The sequence below is a fragment of the Lampris incognitus genome, chromosome 1 (assembly GCF_029633865.1).
Source record: "Lampris incognitus isolate fLamInc1 chromosome 1, fLamInc1.hap2, whole genome shotgun sequence".
Classification (NCBI taxonomy): domain Eukaryota; kingdom Metazoa; phylum Chordata; class Actinopteri; order Lampriformes; family Lampridae; genus Lampris; species Lampris incognitus.
Genome location: NC_079211.1, coordinates 137,233,228 through 137,252,147, shown reverse-complemented (window position 1 = coordinate 137,252,147; position 18,920 = coordinate 137,233,228). Strand labels below are relative to the sequence as shown.

At 46.2% G+C, this 18,920-nt stretch overlaps 1 protein-coding gene across 4 annotated transcripts in view; it reads left to right on the top strand.

Annotated features, from left to right (window-relative positions):
* Positions 1-6,768: 6,768 nt before the first annotated feature.
* LOC130107060 (myocyte-specific enhancer factor 2C-like) overlaps positions 6,769-18,920 on the top strand; it is a 72,450-nt gene continuing 60,298 nt past the window's right edge. For all 4 annotated transcript variants that reach the window (XM_056273483.1, XM_056273468.1, XM_056273474.1 and 1 more), the window contains exon 1: positions 6,769-7,422. The gene's annotated coding sequence lies outside the window, so the exon portion shown is untranslated. The remainder of the gene's footprint in view (positions 7,423-18,920) is intronic.

The following is an 18,920-nucleotide window of genomic DNA, read 5'->3' as shown; positions in this document are numbered from 1 at the left end:
TGTTTAACTTTACAGGTTTATTAAAAGTAAATTACTCACAATTTGCGATTAAAGTGAATCTGGCACAAGTAGCATCATTGTTGGTATACAACCTGCAGCAGACAAGAAGATTAGTATTGTGTTTAACATTAATGGGGTGTTTTTTTTCCTTCATTTATAAATATTCAAATTAAAAACTCTTTGTGTCAGACTGTGCCAAGGAAATTCATTTGTGCTCATTAAGTTAAAGCAAAATGAGCCATAATCAGGTTTTTGAGCTCAGCATGATTTATATAGAAGATAAACACATGTCCTGCTTTCGGGTAATGGACAGGTTTGTCCCGTGCCTATTCATAACCCCACTATACTCAGGTCATTGCTGCCGGTTGTCTTATGAAAATGCTTAAATACCAACAACAATGAATCAGACTTCACCTGGATTTGCTTCACTGCGTCCCCATATCCGCCAGGGATGAGTTCAAAATACTCCTTATGACTTCCCAAGGCATCCGCTTAAATGCCCCCACCACATCTGAAGGAATTTATTACCCCACGATCTTCTATTTGCACCTTCGAGTCAGGCAACAACATACTCCACCACACCCCAAGGACTGAGCTTTTCACCATGGGGGATCTTGCTCTGTGAAGCTGTGCCCCCCCCCCCCGCATGTGGAGGGAACAACCAAACCACCCAGAGAACCTCAGACTCTTTAGAAATAAGACCAAGGAAACATTTCTCTGCCATCCGTCACCTCTCCGCTTCGCATTTCTGTCATGTTGCATTTTTTTCTCTGCCAGATGTTGACTTATTTTCAGTGAAAACAATCCATAAAATTCTTATCATTGTAGTTCTTCTCTTTCGTCATCTTTCTCTTCTCCCTCTTATTATTATCATCATCATTCTAACTTTTCTGGAGATCAAATCTATTTCGCTGTACGTCAGTCTATGAACCATCATCGTCTAAATTATTCAATTATATATTTTATATACCCCAACCGATCGAGAGTTTCAAACATCCAACGCAGACTTGCCCTTATTTTTCTTTTCATAGGTAGGCTGATGTGCAAGCCTGTGTGTGCTTACATTGGGACGGATAATTGATATCACATGCATAGTGCAGAAGCAACAGGTCTGCTCATCATCTCGGCCAGTGTCGCCGCGGTCCAGACAGCGAGCTTGGTCACAGGACCGCGAGGCTCTTCCTACGGTGTAACCGGAGCGTCGGCCAGAACAAAGGGAGAGCTTGTTGTTCTGCTTGTGCCTCATCTATAATGAATAGGAGGTGTGCAGACAGAATTATGTTGGTCAAACACTACACATGCAAATCACCATGGCTGTCTCTCGTGACATGCCCAGTAAGGGGCTGTGACGTGGCTGCGAGAAGGTCCGTATGAATGTTAGACGCCTTCTATTTCTGTCGTTTTTGTTGTTTTTGTTTTTTTGTGCATGTAAGTCTGTGTTGCATACCGGGAATCGGGAACATTTATTTGTCGTTTCATTTCGTGCACTCGTGTGCATGAAATGAAACGACATTATCATTTCCCCCAGCTCACAGCGGTGCAACACAAAGACAAAAACACATCCAAACTACAACACATATATATCCCCGACCACCAACCCACCCATTATCCAAACCGCTTATCCTGCTCTCAGGGTCGCGGGGATGCTGGAGCCTATCCCAGCAGTCCTTGGGCGGCAGGCGGGGGGAGACACGCTGGACAGGCCGCCAGGCCATCACAGGATAGTGCAAAAAAACAAAACAAAACCAAAACACTACAAAAACACATATATCCAATATATACATATATATATATATATACATATACATATATACATATACACACACACATATATATACACACACATATATATACATATATATATATATATATATATACATATATATAAACATCCAAGGATGACTGTCGGAACTGCCGGTCTGCATGGGCTAGCAGTTAGCTTAGCCTGCCCCACTTCTGCGTCCTGTCAGACCACCCTCGGTGTTTCCTGTTTGGGCACAGGGCCGTGGTCCCTGGGCCCGCAGGACGCAGCAGACCAAGCTCTCCTAGCCGATCCAGGGCCAGCTCTCCCAGCCATCAAATGAAGACACAAACTTAAATGTGGACAAAGACACTGCATGGACGGTACTGGGTGAGGCCGCCGGCCGCAAACGTGAATTCGCACCACCTTCTCCCCACACTGGAAGCACAGTACGGTTCAATTTGATCTCTTGCAATTTTTTTGAAAAGCTGATGCATGAAACAAAGGACATTTACACCACTGCAGAACATGTTAAATGGCAGTATTGTGACTTTCATAAGAACAGAGTTTGGACATCTTCACAGGGACAAACGGTGTTTGCAGTGATCAAGCTATTTAGAGTTTGACACCTGATCTACGGCACCTGATGGCCCGCAGTGAACGTCGAGGTTATGGTTTTGGTTAACTGAGAAAAGGGCAGGGTGGGAAACGGTGGAAAAATAACTACACCGGCAGTAGGTTTTGATTAACTGATGGTGAAAAATACCCTGACACGTCACACAAAAGAAAAGCATTTATTGTTTTGTCGTGCATTTTTGATAGAATGACAGAAATAAAAAGGAAACCGAGAGTTCAAATATTGGACTGTAATTGATCCTGAGAGGGATCAAAAAGAAAAGAAAAGAAAAACAATGAGGCGACACGTATTAAAATCTTGACTCAAACCATTTTAGGCTTATCCTGATTATTTAAATTGTAGGTTTATAATATTGGGCGATCAGCCAATGTGACTGAACCGCAGAAAAAGCAGCCACCTCCTTTATATTGCAAAGTTTATTTGAATGTAAAAATAAATACATATTGACAGTTTATGCCATATTCTTCTTAATGTCCATGCTTCGTAACAGAAGGACATATGATTGCAGTTCATTAAAAGTGTGTTCTCACTCTTGCCCTCCTAATTACGATATACAATGGCACAACGACTCTAATTACTGATAATATTGCCCTCTGAGTTTCATTGTGAACCTTATTAATAAAGGAAGGCAAGATGATGTGTACTGTAGTGCCCTGAATCGTTCACACAAAGCCCAAACGGAGAGAGGTGAGGGGGGGCCTCACGTCTTGGTCACTTGATTGGGCCTTTTCAATTAAGCAAGATATGGCCTCTAAGGTGCCCATGAAAACATGACAACTTCCAATAAAGTGGTTAGATGATTGAGCTCTGCACAAATACAGACACTGCTCATTGTGTAGCTGTTGATAAATATCACAAACACACGAAAACACATGCATGTGCACAGGCATGTGCACACACACACACACACACACACACACACACACACACACACACACACACACACACCCAGAGTTAGGATCTATAGTTAGCCAGCTGAGCCTGTGAGTTACACTGGCCTGCAGGTCTCTCTCTACCCCCCGTGTAGAGTTTGGTCGTCACATCATGTAGCATCAATCCAATCTCAGAACGGCAAATGTCTCTAAAAATTCATTAGGGAGTAAAGACGGGGGGTGGGGGGGGGTGATTGAAAGCGGTAAAATACGAAATAAAGCTGGAAGCATATCTTCAGACATATCTGATGCCGAACTTCAAATACTGTATGAGCGTGAGTGTGTGTGTCTTGTTCTACTTCTGTAATCGCTGGCTAATCTCCCGAGTCGTGTGCAAGAGTACTGACAACATCATCAACTCTGACAGGCAGAAGGTGTTTCTCACGTGAGCACCATCAACAACAGATTACCATGTGCATGGGCTGTTCCTGTTTGCGTTGGAAATGTGTTTGTATTTATCTCATCTCAATGCCTCTCATTGAGAGAGGCACTGTTTTCTTTCTCCTGGCCCAGAAAACACACACACACACACACACACACACACACACACACACTCGCACACATTTTCAGGAGAGTTGCTCTGTACATGTGCGACACATGTTCTGAAGCGACTGCCAGGAGAGGCTTAAGACACAATCCAAGCAAGATCACTATCAGCAAACCGCACTTATGCGTTTAACTTTACATCCAGTTGCAGTCTCCCCCCCTCCCTTCTCTTCTGATGCCAAACCCTCACGCAGTTGCATTTACCCAAAAGCCTGCAGTATGTGCATGTCAGTGGACACACACAGCGACATATTTCAAATTGCATAATTGTTTTGGCAAATTGAGCGCAAGTTTTTTGTTTTTTTTGGGGGGGGGTTCATCACAATGCACCACACATCATGCTCCCAGCACACGCACACGCACACACATACACACCCAAAACAATGAATAGGTTCAGGTTTGCGTAACCTAAGGTGCTGCATTGCACTTTGATTTAAGAGGAAAACAAAACTTTTGAGTTATTGTAAGAATTATTTGCAGGTAAAATCCTTGACCCAGTGTTTCCCCCCCCCCTCCAGTGAGCGGGGACGAAACCATTTTGCATGATTGCATGCTCTTCAGCATTATCAGCAATTTTGTGTTGACTAACTAAATCTGTGCATCTTCAAATGTACCTACAATACAGGTGTGTAATGCTGCGACATACTCTGACCAGCCATATAGATATAGTAGATATAATTTTGTGGTGGTTATACTCTGAGCTTTGTAGCCGTATTCATACTCAGCTGTATACCTTTGTGGAAAGATGTAGTCTTCCCCTGCTTTGCATTGAATCAGCGTGTAGCGAATGAGGCTGTTAGAATCCCTTTAACTATAAGTTCCTCCCTGTAGACAATTCAGACGGCAAACAATGAATATGCATGAGCAAGTGTTTGCCTCTTTTAATGATTTTTTTTTACATTCAAATATATTCCATCCATCTACTGTAACTCATTTATTTCCTTGTATTTCATACATCCATTACGCATTCTCACACGCACGCACACATGCACACACAACAAGGCTGCTGCAGACTGTTATGAACATACAGGCAAACAGTTAACCGTTGCCGTTGCTGTTTTGCATTGTGCACAGTTAATTATCTCTCCCTCCAACTCTTAACACCTCGCCATCTTGCTCTGTCCGTGTTGCTTCTCCCAGGTGCCAACCAAAGACAACCTTAAACCTATAGAAAACTGCAAGGAACCTCCCTGACGAATCACAGCTAGACTGCTACATAGGAAAACACGAGACTGAGGACACGCAGGCTGAAGACTGTAAAACGAAGGAACACTGAACGTGGTACGTACAATTGCACCGCCCCACAAAGACAGCTTTTGTCTGTAGCCCATAGTGCAAATCACATTTAAAGAAAGTCACCATCGCGACTTATTGGCTATTTTCATGCTGCATTATATGTACTGTATGAGGAGTACAAGGAGCAGCAAGGGAGGAATCACATCTTTCATATGTGTTGTACACCGATACTCAATGTTTTATCCTCCCGATACCTGATGCCTTTGAGATCTGCCAGGTAACAAATAGGAGTCCACTGTGTCCAACAGGCTGTCGTTTATTGACCATTATGCAGGTTCGGAGGGGGGGGGTAAAGGAAACGCTATTAAAGATTAAAGGGTCAGGTGATGCGAAGGTGGTATCCCTGGTCATCGGACACCGACGGGTCCAGTTACAGGCCGTGAAGTCCGCCCGTCAGGCAGATTAGCCAGCTTGATTTATTTATTAACTGATTTCATGTCCCGGCGGGCTGCATATATGTGGTCTATTCTACACATGTGAACATCAAGAGGAGGGTCGGGGCCCTCCTAGTAATAACTTTTACCATGCATAACCGGCGAGAGAGTGTCCCGCAATGCTTAAACTATAAGAATAGATGATGTCATCATTACTATAATCAATATATTGAATGTAAATGGAGTTTTTTTTGTTGCATTCATGAGGAAGTGTGCATGACCGTTGAGATGTTTATCACAGCGGATGCTGCCGTGTTTGAGACACTCAGGACACAGCGAACCGGTGCAGGGCCCATGTAAACGTGGGTATGATAGTACTGCAGTATTATCATGAGGCCTATCTGGGGTACATCTCTCGGTGGAAAGCGGGAACTGCCCCCCCGTCCGCGTCTTATCTGAAGTGACGAACTTGCTGTTCTAATTGTTATCTTCACACTAATAGAAGTGGATGTTTTGAAATCATTTGGTCGGCTGGATAAAGGCTTGGTAATTTCCCTGTGGTTACTGCTTGTGTCAGACCATATCAGTTCAGGAGATAGCCGGGTCCTGCGTTAGAGAGGATGGCTTCTCACAGAGATAGGAGCCACACTCATGGAGGAGGAGGAGGAGGAGGAGACACGGTGAGGTTTGAACCAAACCATTGTTCGGGGTTGTTCACAAATTAGCAAAGGGTGAGCTAGTTGAAGGTCACACCGGATTTTGTATAAACTGTGTTTAAAGATGCCCAGTGTATTTCATCTTCATCTCAGTTATTAATAGCATTAATGGCTGACGGGTTTTTTTTAATCCAAACTGGGCCATTTTGAGCCGAGCAGAACTCAAAGTGTGGTTAAACCTGATCAATGAGTTGATCAGGTCCAGAAACGCGCCAGGTTACCGGGAGTTCAGCGGCTTTAACGTCTCTTAATTGTTTTTCCTTCGAGAACAATCGAAGCGCAGTAGAATCTCCCGCTTCGCCGTCCCGCAGTTGCGCGCTTGCACTTTATCGGGTCGGCGATGATAACGCATTAGGAGCTGCGACTCTTTCATTAAAGTAGTTGGAGGGTGGTGGGTGGGGGGGGGAGGTGAGGGCTGTGAGCCCCGCCCCCTTTTCAGGAGTTAAAAAAAGAGAAAAGAAAAAAAGCGATTATTTCTCCTGGCTGTGGGAGAAGAAGGAGGCTGAGGGAAAGACTCGGCCAGGATTGTGGGAACGAGCAGAAAGCAGCAGATCAACATCATTCAGCTCCAGACGTCCGCACGCCGCGCGGTCCGGCCCTCTCTCTCTCTCTCTCTCTCTCTCTCTCTCTCTCTCTCTCTCTCTCTCTCTCTCTCTCTCTCTCTCTCTCTCTCTCTCTCTCTCTCTCTCTCTCTCTCTCTCTCTCTCTCTCTCTCTCTCTCGCTCACACACACTCACTCACTCACTCACACACACACACACACACACACAAACACACGCACACACACCGCGGCATTTCGCAAAGGAGACAGCCAGCCGTCCACACCGCTGTTCTTTTCTTCTTCTCCTGAAGAGACACTCTCCAAAGACAGAAACACCGACCAGTTTCTTCTTCTTTTTTTTCTTTTTTTTTCTTCTTCTTCTTTTTTTTTGTGGTTGTTGTTGTTGTTCTTCTTCTGATACTAGAGCAGAGACTCATGCCACATAGGTTACTTTTCCCTGCGAGGTCCTCTCCCGAGTTGCGTTCCTGGATTTAAGTGCGTCTCTGGCGAAGTCCGTCCCAGTCGGCGCGCGGCGGCTGCACCGTTTCTGTCATTTCGGCTGGACGACGACCACCGGACGCCGCTCGCTCGTGCCCCTCTCTTTGACTCGAGCCGGGAGCGATTCCACGCCTGACAAAAGTAAGTAGCACGCTACCACCGACACCGCCTTGTCACTCATTCAGCCCCGCTACACCCGCCGGACGCCTTTACGTCCACCATCCCGGGCTCTACTTTGATAAGCGTGTAGTGGAAACTTGAGAGCTGTTTTCGGGGCACGTTGCGCTGTACTGTACTGTACGGTACTGTACTCTACTGTGTCGTCCCCCCTACCGACAAAGTAAACTGCACATCTCGATCTCGTATGACTCTCATCCACTTCTGTCTCTTGTGACAACTGTCATTCCAGCTAGGGGTTATACCCAAGCACTGGGGTGGCTGTGTATGGTGTGTTAGGGCAGACCAGCTCTTTGTTTAGTTTTTGTTTTGACCTTCCTTGTAGTGAAGCTTTTTACTTTTCTTTTTCTTTTTTCTTTTTTCTTTTTCTTTTTTACACAAGATCGCAGCACCATGGCCACATGCAGGCGCACAGCCCCACAGCCTCAAATCTACCAGTAAGATCAATTCCTTAGAAATAGGCTTGACTCATCAGAAGTCATGGTGTAGCTGAAAATAGCTGCTTTAATACACACACACACACACACACACACACACACACACACACACACATATGTGTGTGTGTGCAGTAGGCATCATTTGTACCATTGATCTGGCAAATTGACATTTTTTGTTTGAAACGTATTCTGAAGGGGAAAGTTTAGCAGATATTTAGTTGAAAAGCCTGGTATTTTGTGGCCATTCGTACTTGGTTAAGGTAACACAGCTGTGTTGCATGGTGTTAAGGTCACACTTTAAGGTGAATAATTTGCCAGCAGGTAATTGTGATGTGCACTATCTGAGCCTCGGCAATGCAAGTTCTCGTTGCACTGTCATAACACAGTGCACTACGTTACTGTATACAACAACCAGGCTGTGCCTGCTGTGATAGATACTATATTAGTGAATAGAAGGTGTGGTGAATACAGATATTTCAATCTGTCACTGGTGGCCCGTGTCCGTAGATCATAAATCCATGCTGACCAGCTACAATTAAGGCAATGAGCTTTATTTGCCCCACAAGGGAGAATTTATGGGAGACACGCTGGATCTGTGAGCACATGTACTTGTGCGTGGACGTGGCCTGACCGTCGACACTTTTACCCGTGTGGCCGAGACACAAGTTGTTGGAACTACAGGGAGGAAGAAACGTATATGTTGGACTTAGGTAGGTCTTTTGTGTCTCACTTGAACCTGTTGCAGTGTGAGGATTAATTGCGACGCCTTAATATGCGGAGACCTTAACATGCAGCAGCTTGAAAAAACTGAAAATAACTTTTGCATGTTTGGGGATGGAAGTGCGGATGAACGTCGGGAATTCTCAGGGAAGAAACATCAGGAATTCTTGACGTGCCCAACTGCCACTCTTTTGTTGTCATCATTTTGTGTGACGCTAAACTGTGTGGACTTTAACGGGCACACGTTGATTGGAGCGAAATAACTACAGTACGGGTATTGTTGCGTCGGGCGAGGATAAGCGTTCCTGGTAGTTTTGTCGTTTCATCTGGCCTGCTGGGTCATCGGTTAGAAGAAGGGCTGCATTTGTTGCATGTTGCTCGGATGAGTCTCAAAATGTATGTAACATTACATATTTTGAATTGCAAATATATATATATATATATATATAATTATATATTGAAATTACAACTCATCACATATATTGAGCTCTCCTGCAGCTTATATGAATTGTAAATGCAGCGTTATGGCAGGGCGTTATAGCAGGGCGTTTATAGCAGGGCATTGTGGGAACACTGGAAAAGTACAGTTTCTTTTTTTTTCGCTTTTTTTTTTTTAAGTGGTAAGGTGTTGCTGCCACCACCGCTACTTATTTTGTGACTTTATGAAAAGCCTACTGTACGTCTCACGCTGTGTCGCTTCAATGCGTGTCACATCATATTTTTTTTTATATATAAAGTTAAAAAGTACAAAGTCGAGATTAAATATGGGTGTATTGTTTTAGGTGCCCACTGTTGTGTGGTGCAGCATGCAGGGCTTGATTAGTTTGATAATGCTTGCTGTTGTGGCATTTTTGATGGTTTACCCATGAAATAAATTTGACCTCTGACAAAGACTATAAAGAGATTTTACACATGGCCCCTCTCTCATCCGCCCATCCTCGATGGAGTTGTTCTGTGGGGCCTGTCTGGCCTGTTGCTCTCTTGGGATTTAGCGTTAGGTTAATCCGCTCAGAGGAAGGTGAGCACTCGCATGTGGACCACGATTACACACAGAGGACTCTCTTAGCCAGGCTCTGTAATCTCAGAGCTCCTGTGCACACACATACACACAAATGCACACATGGACACACACACAAACGCACACATGCAGACACATGGACACACACACAAACACATGGACACACACATGGACACACACACAAACGCACACATGCAGACACATGGACACACACACACACAAACACACACAAATGCACCTCCAAATGCATCCTCTCTCTCTCTCTCTCTTCCGTATAGACACACACACACACACACACACACACACAACACACACACACACACACACACACACACACACACACACACACACACACAAATGCACCTTCAAATGCATTCCTCTCCTCTCTCTCTCTCTCTCTCTCTCTCTCTCTCTCTCTCTCTCTTCCGTACACACACACACACACACACTATCTAGCTTGTATTGCTTTGTTTCTCTCGTTCTTGCGAGCCCTTTCCTTCTTGACAAATCATTTGGGATTTTGGCTGCCAATTCACAAAACCAACAGTGACAACACACTCTTACCCTTCTCACAGAGAGGGATTAGGGGGTCACGTGTCTGTGTGATTGGCCAGGGCATTGAGCCGATTGTCGGGGCACTTTGCTGTACACTAGGGCTCAGAAAAGCTTTAGTTAAGTGAAGGGAAGGGACACGTTGTGTGGCACAACTCAGCGTTTCGCCGTAACCTGAAAAAAAAAGAGAAAACTGCCCAGACAAGAGGCGGTGTGAGAGAAGGAAAAACCCAGTAATTTCACATTGTCGATATAATGGACATAAATATGTGCCTGTTTATGTGTGACCAGTGTCAGGGTGAGAGCAGGGGCCTCGGTTATAGGGAGCTGGGGGGGGGGGGGGGTCAGGGTTGGCCAAACGAGGGAATATGGTCAAGTAGGTTCGCTGTAAAATCTAAGCGCCCAAGTTGGCATCTTGCAAAACGACAGGAAAACTGCACGGCAGCGAGCCCCCCCCCCTCCCCGACCGTAGTATATGTCATACTTCATAAAAAAAACCCAAATCTCTGAAAACCTTATTCTCGATGGAAACATCAGGAGCATTTATGTTGGAGCAAATAATTTAATAGCGGGTTTTTTGCTAAGCTTTAACAAAATGTTTTTATTTTTTTTCTCTCTCCCTCCGCTAATGGTTTTGAATGTTTTGGAAGGGGTTTGCAGAGTTTGCTCAGTAAAACGCCCTTCATTTGCAGATTGCAGGTTGGCAAGATCTGGGTGGTAGATACCGGGGGGGGGTAATTGGACTTTCACGGCCTTCAGCTCAAACAAGAGCGTAATATAAGGAGCGATTCCCCGAGCATCGTATTTACCCCCAGACGTGGGGGAGCACGTACCCCGCGCCTGTCAAGAGACACTCCTGCACACTGGAAACGGTGCCGCCTTGTTTTGCTGTTGGAGCACTCTCGTATAAAAGCTATCAAGCACACCCAAAAATAAATAAATAAATAAATAGAAGGCCACATTGAGAGAAAGCTTTTTCTGGGGGGGGGGGGGGGTTCACTGGATTTGACCAATGTAAACGGTGCAGAAGTGTTGAACGTTTGCCCAGAATAGCTCCGCTTTTTTCATATATATGAGCACATGCAAATACTCGGGGCTTTATGATAACCCAAAAGGCCCGCTGTAGTCTCGGCTCTTGTTTATTGTTTAAGGCAGGTGTTTCCTCGCTACTATACGTAAGTCCTCCCCCCCCACCCCCCCTCCAACCCACCCACCCTTTTTTTTCTTTTTCTCCATTCACAGTCGAGTTTTATAGTACTAATGAAAAGCATTGAGCTTGACCTCAGCATGTGTTTATTTACACATTTAGAGCAGATTCCTCTTTTAATTGTGCGAACCGGTGTGGATAGGAATAGTCCCCCCACCCCCCCCTTATGTTCCTTTGCGTTAAGAAAGCGGCCCGTGTTAGCTTCGCCAGAGCCGCAATTACTCGCACAACTCGAGAAAATCTCAAGTCGATAATATTGTCCTTGGGTGGTTTATGGCGTATTTGAATGCATATATTTGAATATGTTCCGGTTTTGCATAATGATGCAAAGTCTTCTGTCTCTATCTAGTAATTAGCGATGACGTTCAGCAACTTTCTGTGTGCACTGTAAGCGGATGGGGGGGTTGGGGGGGTCGTGCATGGAGTTTGTTCACTGGGGTGTTAAAGATCACAGAGGAATATCTCCGCCTTTGATGTTTAATTGTATTGTAAAACACATTTTAGAATATTTCTGCATATAAAGCCGACTTCTGGCTGTGCTTCGCTTTGTGTTTCGCTGCTTCTTTTGTGCGTTTGCCTGCCGGTGCGCTTGGGTGTCTGCGAGATGTGTGTGCACTGTCAAGTTTGAGTCTGTTTCTGTCTGTCTGTCTGTCTGTCTGTGTGCACGTCTGCATGTTTGCACTTTCGTGTTTGCCTGACTTTTGTGAAACGCATGTACCCCCCCTGCCCCCCGCCCGCCTTTATTCTCGGTCAGAAGAGGGTAGAATTTGATGTCGGGGACGATGGAGCAGTCTGGGAAAAAAAAAGTGTCAGCGTGAGGAATGAGAAGACAAACTGAGAAGACAGACACGGGCTGATAGAATGAAAGAGAGGTGGAGAGAGAAAGAGAGAATAGAGAGACGAGAGAGAGGAGGAGGAGGAGGAGGGGGGTGAGAAAATAAGCCTGCTACAGAACCACAATCATGAACAGAGGTGAGTTTAGAGCAGAAAAGGGAGAACGTCTGGCTTATGACCAACTAACCTTCGTTACAGAAGGCGCCGCTACGGTGATACAATGCTAAACGGTCTCCTCAGATGTCTAGATGAGCAGGACGCGCTGGTTCCTTCTTCCTGTTTCCTATTTCCTGCCTCGGCCTGTTGGTCATTACGGCAGCAGCTGCCTGCTGGGTGGTCCGCGCTTAACAGCACTGCCCACACAAGTCATATCGTCGGCCGCAGCCCACCTAAAGAGACACCTAAAACACCGTCGCCATACTCGAGGCCTACTCCCTAAAATATTTGGACAGGGGGAGAGAGAGTCTTGGGAGGCAGGAAGGATCAAGGAGTGCAAGGAAGAAGAAAAAAAGAAACAAGGAAAAAAATGTTGGGTTGATAAGAGTGAGAGAAACGTTTAGATAAGAACGGAGGTTGTGTTCCTTTCTTTGAACCTTGGATGGTTCGGACCGGCTGCAAGACCAGGACTGTCTGGGATTCATAATCAGCTGTTTGCTTGAGGTGCGAGTATATGATTAGATTTTGCCGGAGCAATACAGGATCCACAGTCCACGTGCATCAGGGCCAAACTTAGCAGTTGCACATATGATTCAGAAGAGCTGGTCACCTTCCACAGCCGTTGTTCTAACGTGTGTTGCTTTTCTGTACGATTTTCTTTTTTCCTTAATGTAATTTTCCTACTTTAGTCCGACGCGGGGGGGAATCCGGGGAGGCTGTTCTATATGTACCTCCGATCCCTGGATGCCAAATAAAGTGTGCACTTAAATTGCCTGTCCACATAATGTCACTGGAATTCCTGAAGAGCCCCCGAAGAGCGTCGCCTGTCCTTGTAAATAAACCTGCAGACAGAGGGCGTGACCCCCGATAACATAGTACCAAACCGTGATGCGGGGGGGCAACTTCTTCCCCTCGGTTATATTTTCAGAGAGAATCCCCCTTCCCGCCTGTCTGCATTTGGCGTGGCACGCTGTTGGGAGTACGCCCGACGACAAAAATGAAAAGAAATGCACAGGAGGAGAGGAGCGTGCATGTATACATACGAAATATAGAGAGCGCGAGCGAGAGAGCGAGAGAGAGGGTAGAAATATTTTCCAGCGGTCGTAATTTATCTTTGTCACATCGGCAACATAGCCGAGTCATTCTGCAACACAGTCCGATGAGAGGCACAGAGGTAGCTCTGTGCCTCGGCCTCACACAGGCTCACATCCATCTGAAAGCTGCGCTCACTCGGCCGCCACGGTCTCCTCGGCCGCCGCCGCCGCTCGCCATCCACATCGCGGAGCCCCACGTCGTTCGCTCAGCCACCGGGCACTTTCAGCGGATCTGGCCATCACGACGGCTTCCGGGGGAATAAGCGCTCATGTATACGTGGCCGTGCATACGTGCCCTTTCTCGGTGGTGGTGCACGTGTAACAAAAATGTCGACGCTCTGAATCTCAGCACACGTCTATCCATGCACCCATCTCTTCCCAATCAGGAGTGGTAGAGTTTTGGTTCACATGCAGCCGATGAAACTATGGATGTAGTCTCTTAGATTTCGGAAATTCTCAGACGCGTTTAGCTGGAATTATCTTTCAGATTGTTCTTCGGCGAAAATGTTGTTAACACTGTCAAAGTTAAGAAAAAGCTGTCAGGGTTCTCCTTTTCCGCAAAGCACACGGCTCAGCCAGGCAGCGGCCTGCCAAAGTCCACACTACTGTGCCTTTCCACTGTCATCTGTACCATTCCCAGACCAAGGGCCGTCCTGCAAAGAATGTGGCGCCCAAGTCTGTCTTGAACACTTACACAGCAAGGGGAAAAAAAGTGGGACATGCAAATGTAGGAAGAGCAGCAGTCAGATAAATGCAAACACTGAGAAGAACACAGAGATTTGAGCTTGACCTAAAATAATATTTGTGCTGCTTTGTCTCAAAGGCGCAGGGTTCAGATGGTCTCTTTGTAAAACTCACACATACTGGCTCTTTCAAATGGGGGGAAAAAAGAAGATATCATCGGTCTCACACACACAGACACACACACACACACTCACACTGTATTGCCTATCAGGTATGAAATGGTAAATCCGACGTGTTTGATTTCCTGCAGTTTGGTTACTTGCAAAAGTTTGGCAAAAGTTCCCCTCTTTTCATGTTATATCCCTCATGAAGTGCCAAACATAGCTTTTATAGGTAGAGAAAGAAACCACAAAACTTTCTCTCTCTCTCTCTCTCTCTCTCTCTCTCTCTCTCTCTCTCTCTCTGTGTCTCTCCCACTTTTTTTTAAACAATTTTCCTGCCCGGCTCCGTACGGTGATGTATGGCTTTTCCTACAGTGGCTCTTCCAAAGTGCAGCTCGTGATGTCATTAATTTTATTCATGCTTTATGGATGCTCTGTCTGGAAAAAGCAAAGAAAAGAGGGAGAATGACGATATGAGGAGGAGAGAGAGAGAGAGAGAGAGAGAGAGAGAGAGAGAGAGAGAGAGAGAGAGAGAGGAGAGAGGCAAGAAGAGATAGTGTGCTGGAAGGAGATTTTCAGCGCAGTTGCATGTATAATGAATGAGGGGGCACTTTGTTTGAAACTCCAGCCCGGCACTTCACTTCAAGGTTTGCTGGTGGAGTGGGGGCCTCGTGATCTCACGCCATCAACTCTCAGGGTCCTGCCAATAGATGCTTTCACCTGGCACCAGGTTCGACCCAGTGGAAAAACAAATAGCCTTATGTGAGCGTGCATGCATGCGAGTGTAAAACTGTGCATGTGTGTGTGTCTGTGTGTGTGTGTGTACACTGACAATGGAACAAGGGCTGGGTGGAAAGGGTGAGGAGTGGGTGAGAGAGGAAAGAGGTGAGGAACGAGGAGAGGAGAGTTTGTATAACAGCAGCAGTGCAATGACGCCCAGACGGTACCGAGGAGAATACTGGCACTCAGCCCACACTTCCTAAATAGTTCTCTCTACAGAAATAGCTCAGCCTTGATATTGACTTTTGTCTGTGGGGTGTACATTTGTGTGCGTGTGTGTGTGTGTGTGTGTGTGTGTGTGTGTGTGTTGGAGAGAGACTTGATTTCTTTGTCTAACCACTTTATTTTCCAGGAATTTTTCAAAAATGCAGTTTGTTGATTTTTATCAACCAGAGCGGTACAAATCTAGTTCAGAAACACCTTGTGTATGGGTGGGAATCGAAATGTGCTTCGCTCTGTGTGCAGGAGTGTTAGCGTGTTGGCGTTGGCGGAGCTTATTATTTGCGATAAAAATTGCCGGCTGTTTTATTTTTGGACCGGTGCTGGACTCGTGGTCTTATAAATAGCCCAGGAAGTGTAGGGGGGATACCTGCCGTGGCCCTAGCTGGCCTCTCCATCAGAGTCTCACTGCCTTCACGTCATATCCTTCCCTTGCTAGCTCTGCTCCCTATTTGGTCCACAACACAGCCGCACCCCCCCCGGGGCCCTAGCAAACAGGATGCGACTCACATGGAGGGGTGTGAGAAAATCAGTCGTAGGAGTCATGCAAAACTGACATTCCTGCTCAGTATCAACAGCCTGTGCTGACATGGCCAGACGAGGCTGAAGCGAAGGTAATAAATGCAAAAAGAGCGTCTTGTTATGAACACTGAGCTCAGTTATCAGGCTATTAGAGGCATGTCAAGATGGCTACATCAGAGAAGTAGTTCAGCTTGAAAGCTGTATTTTATTGACACTCCTTCCATCCATGGGTGTTAGGCAGGGAGGCCCTCTATATGCAGAGGTTTTGTGTTAATTTAATTTCTTTTGTCTCAGGCATGTGCCATTTGTATGTAGCACTGGGAGTGCTACATTTTTCCTCCATCCCTTCAAATTTTCCAGGTCGTAACAAAACAACTTTATTAGTAACTCAATATTGTCAATTGATAACATGCTTCCCCTCCTTTTTTTAATTAGGTCATTTAAACGACCAAGGTGGTCATTTTGACCGTTTTGGATTATCAAAGTTTAATAACTTTGTGGGGAAATAAAATATACATACCTGCCGCTACCTGAATGCTCCCAAAATGTCCTATAGTTGCATTAAAATGAGTTTTAGATCAATTGCACACGAAAGGTCATGATAAGATCTACCTAAAATGACCACGACCGGTCAAATTGACTGCATTGGCGCATCATCGTGCGCGTCATGTGACTATTTATGAGGCGGGTTGGTCGCGTCATTTCCGTCGCGACGCTCCTTGCTCTGTCCTAGAGACACACTGGCGTCCTCCAGTGCAGAGTAATAGTCTAAACTTGATTTCTGATTGTTTCCAACCGCCCTTTCAGACGCACCATGACTACCGCCGAGGCGTCGCAGTATTTACAAGCGTTGGACAGTGGCTATTTTAAATTGTTTGAAAAATAGTATTCAACTTTTTTTGGGACCACATCCCACGTTTCCCTCAGATGCCCTCCAAAAGGTGTCCTTTGTCAGTTAAACTACGACACAGCCTCCACCGACCGAAGTATTTGACTCCATGAGGGATGGTGGGAGAGAGACGGTACACATACATGGTCAGTAATTCTATTATACACTAGCGTCACGCCTGTCGCCTCCTCCCCCCCTTTGAATTATTGTTCGACCCCTAAATGAGCGGCTCTCTGTATCATGGCCCTCATAACGGCGGGCTCATAATCGTATTGAGAGGGCGAGAGATGAAATGCTTCACAGTCCCCTTTTCAGACTACTTCTTTACACAGCAGCGAAGGAGAAGCATCCCCCCCCCCCCCGTCTCTGTGAAGGGAATTGTGCTGCCTGTTATTAATGTGCTTTTGACAGCTTAATTTGATAAGCGGGCTACTTGTTAAAGAAGACCAGGATTGTTAACATAGAAAGAACACGTCTCCCCACCACCACCACCACCTCCAACGTTCTTCAAAATGCTGCCGCGCAATCTGTCGATGACCCAGTTCTGAGATGGTCGAAAACAAGGAAGAGCAGTGCAAAATCCACAGGGAGAAGTAAGGAGAGAGAGAGGGAGAGAGGGTAGGGAGAGGGAGATAATATTCTAAGTATGGCACGTTTGGAAAAGTAACTCAATTTTTCTCTCTTTTACTTCTCTGCCTCTCACCCTCTCAACTCCTCTTCCTCCCTTTCATTCTCCTCCTCCTCCTCCTGCGCCGAGCAGCCCACCTTCCCAAGCTCCTCTTCCGTGTAGCCTAATCGGAAGAGAAACGCTGGGAACGATAACAGGGATTAGCTTCCGATGCTCGCTAGCTCCCCTCGGTTAAGTACACGTGTAATGAGTTGTTTATTTGGGATAATGCACAGTAGGTGCAACAGAAGCCCACAGCTGCCCCCCTCCCCGCCTCCTCCTCCTCCTCCTCTCGCACAAAGACACATGCGCATGTATAGACATTGAGTCACACTGCACAGTACATGTGCAAGACAAATAAGCACAAGGCAGTCCAACACAATGTACACAAAGCCACTTGTGCTCAGGTATGCAAACACACATGTGCTCACACACGTGCCACTAACATGCGTGTGTGCGTGTGCGTGCATGCAAATTCCCACACAGAGAAGTAATTCAGGCCATTTGCGGCAAAGGGTTGATTGGGGGAGAAAGGGAGTAAAAGAGGAAGGCGGGGAAGGGAGCTGTGTAATGTTCTCAGACCATTTCTTGGGTCAGAAGGTCAGGAGACTTTTCTCAGAGTGGGGAAGAGGGGAACAAAAACTTTATATGAGAAAAAATGAAGAGGGGGAAGAGAAGGAAGAGAAGAAAGAGATATGTGCCCACCAGTGTGTGTGTGAGTGTGTGCAAGTGTAAGTTTAATAAGTGCGTATGCGTGCTCACGCTTGTGTGTATATGTGTGTGTGAGAGCGTGTGCGACGCTTCCGCGTGTTCGCACGTGCACGCTTGTGTGTATACATGTCGTGGAAAAAGCTGTTGCCTCGCGGAGGGGACGTGCTCTGCTATCATTAGCGGAGGAGGGGGCGGGGCAGTAGGAGGGGGCAGGCGAGGTTATGTGAACGGTGCAGCTGTGCTCGCAGCAGAGGGATTTGAGGGGGGAACTCCAGGCAGCCAGGTCCTCCACTGCACCACCAGCCTCACAGCGGAGAGGAGAAGAAGAGACGAGCGCAAACGGCGTACTGAGCCTTGTGAACCAAACGCACCCCACCTCCCATCCTGCCACCCCCCACACTCCCCCTCCCCGCCCCCCCCCACACTCCTTCACTCCTCCGCTCCTCCACTCTGGCCCTTCACTTCCTAAATAGGAGAAAATAAATAAATAACGATTGATGCTTGATGGCAACGATAAGGGTGAGAAGGAAAGGAAGAGGAGGAAAAGGGGGGGAAAAAGTCATGATTTATATATACCATAGATGCCTTTCTTTAGCCTTGTTCAGTTTGTGTTGCTTTGTGTTGTGTTTTTTTTGGTGTGTGTCTTAGACACCCAGAAATAGCCCTTCATTCACTTTCCTTCAATTCAGGTAGGCAGCTGGGATGTGAATAATTATTATAATAACAACAATATTTGTTTTATTGGATGCATTTTATCGTTGTTCGTTTTCTTTTTTCTTTTTTTTGGGGGGGGGGGGCTATTTCCCAACGA